The sequence below is a fragment of the Ictidomys tridecemlineatus genome, chromosome 9 (genome assembly GCF_052094955.1).
Source record: "Ictidomys tridecemlineatus isolate mIctTri1 chromosome 9, mIctTri1.hap1, whole genome shotgun sequence".
Classification (NCBI taxonomy): Eukaryota; Metazoa; Chordata; class Mammalia; order Rodentia; family Sciuridae; genus Ictidomys; species Ictidomys tridecemlineatus.
Genome location: NC_135485.1, coordinates 117,310,613 through 117,316,612, shown reverse-complemented (window position 1 = coordinate 117,316,612; position 6,000 = coordinate 117,310,613).

The window sequence follows — 6,000 nt, the reverse complement described above, 5'->3', positions numbered from 1 at the left end:
GGCCCAAGAGGGATTGTTAGTCCCTTCTCCCATTTGAAAACACAGCTAGAAGATGCCATCTTTTAAGTAGACAGCAATCTCTCATCAAGTCTGCTGGTGCCTTGATCTTGGTTTTCCAACCTTCATAACTGTGAGCAAAAAAAAAAAAATCTGTTGTCCCTAAATAATCACCCAGCTGCAAGATTTTTGTTCTGGCAGCCTAAACAAACTAAGATAATAGGAGTTGTGTAAGTTCAGTCATTCTGCATAACAGTTAAATATTCTTATATTTGTGCTTAAAACTCTCATTGCAAATACAAAGATGAACAAAAAAACTTTACCAGTTAATACAACATTGAATTTAAATTTTTTAAATTTTATTTTTCTCTAGTTAAAACACTTTTTAAAAAGCAAGCTAAAAAAATGTTGATAATTCAAGAGAGAAATTGTAGACCAAAAAAAAAAAGCTTTATATGTATTAGTACCTTTAAAGACATTTTTTCCTGCTTTTTTCACATCTTCACTTTACACTGAGCAACACAAATTTATGTAACCAGATCTACAGGTGGTATAATCAGACTTCAAATTTTTGATGATTTATGGGTACATTTCCCAGATTGCTGGGAGTCTGAATATGTTTGTGTATGCAAAGACATTTCCTCTTTGGTAAGTTCTATATATGTAATAAGAATTGTAATGTATTCTGCTATCATATATAAATAAAAAATTTTTAAAATTCATTAACCAGATTAATGAGACAAATGAGGATTAAGTCATCCTCATGTGCGGGGGGGAAAAAAATAATGTCAAGGAGACATTGCTCAGAGAAGTTTATACAGTGCCTTACACACAAAAGGTACCAAATAAACATTTCTGGATGAATTACCCATTATACATAGACATAGTTTCTGAGTTACTGATTTTTAAAAAGTAAGCTCTACAAGCAAACAAGAGGACTCAGTCTGTGTAATGGGACATCATAGCAGAGGTAATAAGATATAGATCTTGAAATAGAAAAATAAGTGGAGAGGAGGTGGTGGGCATTTTAAGTGAGCCACTACTTTGTCTCAGGTGGGTGGTTCTTAGGAAGATAAATTTAGAGCCCAGCTGGCTGGGGCTAGACTATAGAATATAATAATGCCAAACTTCAAGTTTCATCCTGAATGATAGAAAGTTATCTGTAAAAACATAAATAAAGAAGAAACAAAAGTTACAAATTCAGACCTAGTATGTTATCACAGTCCACATACCCACTTATACTATTAAGTAAGTAATACTGATTCACTTTTAAACCTTGGCAATAATATACACAAAATCACAAGTTACATGTACTGTTGTAGTTGTCTCGATGTATTAAAACAAATGTGTAACTTTCAAAATGAAAATAGCAATCATTTTTCACATCACTGAAGATACACAACTAATCCATAGTGAAAAGCTCCACCTCGTAATTTACTAGCCTGCAGATCACACAATGTTACTGTGCTTCAGTTTCCTCATCTGTGAAAAGGAGATAAGTTGTTTATAATATAATACTCAAAATTGCTGGGATTATTTGATAAAGATACTGCATGGCCATTGCTGGACATCTGTTAGGCACAAGCCAACAGTTACATCCTTAAAAAAGTAACATTGATGCATTGATGCAAATACATGTACATGTCAGATACCTAAAATATTTGTTTAATACTAAATCTATTATTTTGACTATCTATACATATTTTTAAAGAAAATCATTTTTAAGGAAAGTTTACAAAGGGAGAAGTATTAGCATTATACACACAAAGTTTCCCAGTGCTTTGTACTTGAGAACATGTATAATTTGCTTTGTTTCAGCTGTGCTGCTGATTTATGGTAATGACATTCAGAGACAATTGTATCCAAACGTATTTCCTTAATTGCATTCCACAGAAGAACAAAGGCTAGGCCATTTTTATGGTGCTGAATGCTATTTTAATTCCCAGCTTCACTGATAATTTCATAGATGGAAGACAATCCTTCGTATTTAATGCACAATTTGGGGAAAGTCTATGAAGGAAACTCTCAGACAAAATCTAGAAGAAAGTAAATTAAAGTCTCTTGGTTTATGGTCATAGGATTTTTAGCATGAATGTAGCCTGCATAAATTCAAGAAGAGATGCTTTAATGTTTGAGGGAAGGAGTCACATATTATTAACAAATATAATACAAATATTTTCCTATTGATTATACACAGAAACGATGTCAATAAAATTTATTTCTGAAGTTCCTATTTAGCACAATAATGTAAAAAGTTTGCTAACATGAACAAAAGGTAAGGAAAGACTAAACCAGAATTTTCTTAGATTTTGGATATTTATGAGGTATAATTTAGTTTGGGCTGGGGGATTGTTTTGTTTCAAATTCTGTCTTGAACTGGTTTAAGGCCTTGGTCAGAGAGCAGTTAGTTCCCTTAATGGGCCAGCTGATTAAAGCCACACCCCACCCACTTCACTTCTCTTCCTGTCCCTTCACACTCCAGGGCCAATATCTACCAGTTCTAATCACCCCAGGGATAGGTACCAGACAATTAGGGACCCCCATCTCAGAAACTCTTAAAATTATTCAAATTAGCCGGCCTATGTGGAGCCCATGAAACCTGCCTATCCCACCTTACTTGCCATACTTAAACCATCTCCAACGACCCCTGTTTGCTATTACTTTGTCTGTGATGGTAAACCACATGGCCCCTCATTTGGAGCTGTATGGAAACTGTCTTTCATCCAGCCCCAGGTATTTGTGTTGTGTCTTGCCATCCAACCAACTTACACTCCTACCTGATATCATTATGAAACACCAAGTAACAATGAACAATGCTGTGTCTTTCTAATTTGTTTTTATGTCATAGCTATTTCTCTCTAAGGCAGACTTCATTGGAGTTAATTCTACAACTGAAATTCCCAAAAAGGACTGCCTTGAAGTTCTCCACAGAAATATACTGGGGATATGAATTTTGGACACAGATACAGTAGCTTATTGTTTGTCAATGACCCAAATAATTCATTGTTTTAAAATTCCAAACCCTGGGGAGGGATGATTGGGGAAGATGAGAATTACATAACTATAATCAACAAGAACTTCCTCCTGTCTATCACTGATCTTGATCTTGCTAAGTACATGGTGGAAATTTTAAAGGACAATTATATTTTCCTTTTTAAGTTTACCCAGAATCACTCGGAGCATTGTACTCATGTGGTCAATCTCTCTGCTCAACAAACAAATAATATATTTGTTGATATCTCTAATTATATTTGTAAACAAAGAAAGCCTGTGGAAAGAATTAGAGCTATGGCATAAGACCAGTCTGGTCCCAATCTTGGCTCAGTTGCTGTCTATCTCACAATATGAAGCAGATCATTAAAACTTCTTTGAAATATTGCCTGTACATGTTTATAATTTTATATAAATGCATAATTGTGATATCCATATGTTTAAAACACCCTTTTCTAATTTTCCCCCCATTTTTTAATTGTTTTTTCCCTAAATCCCTTCATCCAGATTCCAACCCAAACCACCTGCCCCCCCCACCCACCTACACATCTCCAAGTACTGATATTGTTAGAATTTATCATATATATTGTTCAAGTTTATACAAGACATGCATGCATATATACATACACACTTATAGCATGTATATGTGTGTATACATGAGAATTATGAGCATATATGTAATAAGCCGGTATAAAGTAATAACTTAAATAAACACACATTTCTTGTTTTTTCCATTCAATAGAACTTCACAAGAATTCTACATCACATATTGCTATAACTATTTTTAATTGTGTCTATACTGCAATTTATCCAATTATTCTTCTATGCTTTGTTTCATTTATTTATCCATTCATTTGTTCATTCATTCCTTTATTCTATGCTTATTTATTTAATTTTATGCTTATTTATTTATTTACATGACCAGGCATGGTGGCACATGCCTATAATCCCAGTGGCTGCAGAGGCTGAAGTAGGAGGATCACAAGTTTAAAGCCAGCCTCAGCAAAAGCAAGGCACTAAGCAACTCAGTGAGACCCAGTCTCTAAATAAAATGCAAAATAAGACTGGGGATGTGGCTCAGTAGTCAAGCACTTCTGAGTTAAAATCCAGTATCCCCCCAAAAAAATATGTATTAAGGATCATAATTATCATAAATCTATGGCACACTTCCCAACTCAAGGATCACTGCTTTTAAAATGCATAAATATTTTAATGTGCTTCCTCATAGCCTTCTCAAAAAGTTGTCAAATTAGTATTTTCAAAAGCACTTTTGACAGTTCATATTCCCTCTATTCCATCTACAATTTGTGTCAGCAGTCTTTCTAATTTCATCAATCTGATAGATGTGAAGTGATACATGTTTGTTAAATTAATTGTGCCTTTTCCTGATTATTAGTGAGTTTGGTCATCCATTCAGCTCTTGTTGATCATTGTGATTTGCCTTTTTATATTTTTATTGTACATATTTTAATATAAATTAACATTATAAATATATACTTGTATATGAAGCATTAGAAATATTTTCAAATGTATTTTTTTACAATTTTATGTATTTTACTTGTGATTTGTTTTACTAACACACATGAATTGTATGTATTAATAGGATTTAGTGGGGTGTTAACATATGTGCATACAAGGTGCATGAGCACACCTCTTTTACCATGGACTGACCATCCCAGTACCCTTTCCAGTCCTGTTGCTCTCTATTATGGTTTCAGGTCAATTTTTTGTAACTTCCACATATGAGAGAATATGTAGTATTTGTTTTTCTGTGTCTGGCTTATTTCTCTTAACCTAATGTACTCCAGTTCCATCCTTTTGTTGCAAATGATAGGTTATCGTCCTTCTTAATGACTGAGTTATATAATATATAATTATATATGCATGTGTGTTCTATATGCATATATAACATATAACTATATAACTGTCATGTATATGTATATATGTGTATGTATGTGTATATGTGTGTGTGTGTGTGTGTGTATATATATATATATGTATATATATATATATATAAACTATTTTCTTCATCCATTCATCTATTGATGGGCATCTAGGCTAATTCCATATCTTGATTATTGTGAATAATATAGCAATAAAACATGGATATGCAATATTTCTTTTGTATGCTGATTTCATTCACTTTGGATATACAGACTCAGGAGTAGAATTTGTTTTCTTATTACTTGGCCAGTTAAGTTTGCCATATTGTTTATCTATTTGTTATAGTAATAGACAAAAAGTTAGAGTTTATTTATTTGTTTTATATTCATATTTTATCATTTTAGTCATACATGTCTCTATTTGGATAGTTTCTACATTTTAGACATATTTGAAGAAGGTCTTCCAAAACCAAGGCTATTCATGCATCCTGAATTTATCATGGGAGTTTTATTATCTTATTTCTTACACTAGGCTGGTTAATTCACAACATACCATTTGTTAACTAATTCATCCTTTGTGCCTAAAACCTGCTTTGTCACTTTCTTAAGTTTATTCTTCAGTATTTTACAGTTTTGTTACTATTGTGACTTTTTTCAGTTACTATAATAATATAACTTAGGGGCTGGTGTTGTGGCTCAGTGGTAGAGTGCTCGCCTAGCATGCATGAGGCACTGGGTTCGATCCTCAGTACCACATAAATGTAAAATAAAGATATTGTGTCCACCTAAAACTTAAGAATAAATATTTTTTAAAAATAACAATATAGCTTATTGTTAGAGAACAATGCTAGTTTTGAAATTTAATTAATATTCAATCATTTTATTGTATTCTTTTTCTCTCTTCTAAATATTCTCTTTTTAATTCATTACTGATGTCCCTACCATCTTTTTATTTCCTGTTTTGAAATTCCTTAAACTTTCATGAAGGCAAATTTACCCTAAACTGATTCTAGTTTATTTAGAAAGCATAAACATATTAGGTGATTGTTTTTTAACTTAGGTAGTATCTAAACATTATCATCAGCATTAATTTACTTAATAGAAGACTATTGTATAGATACTATTGTTT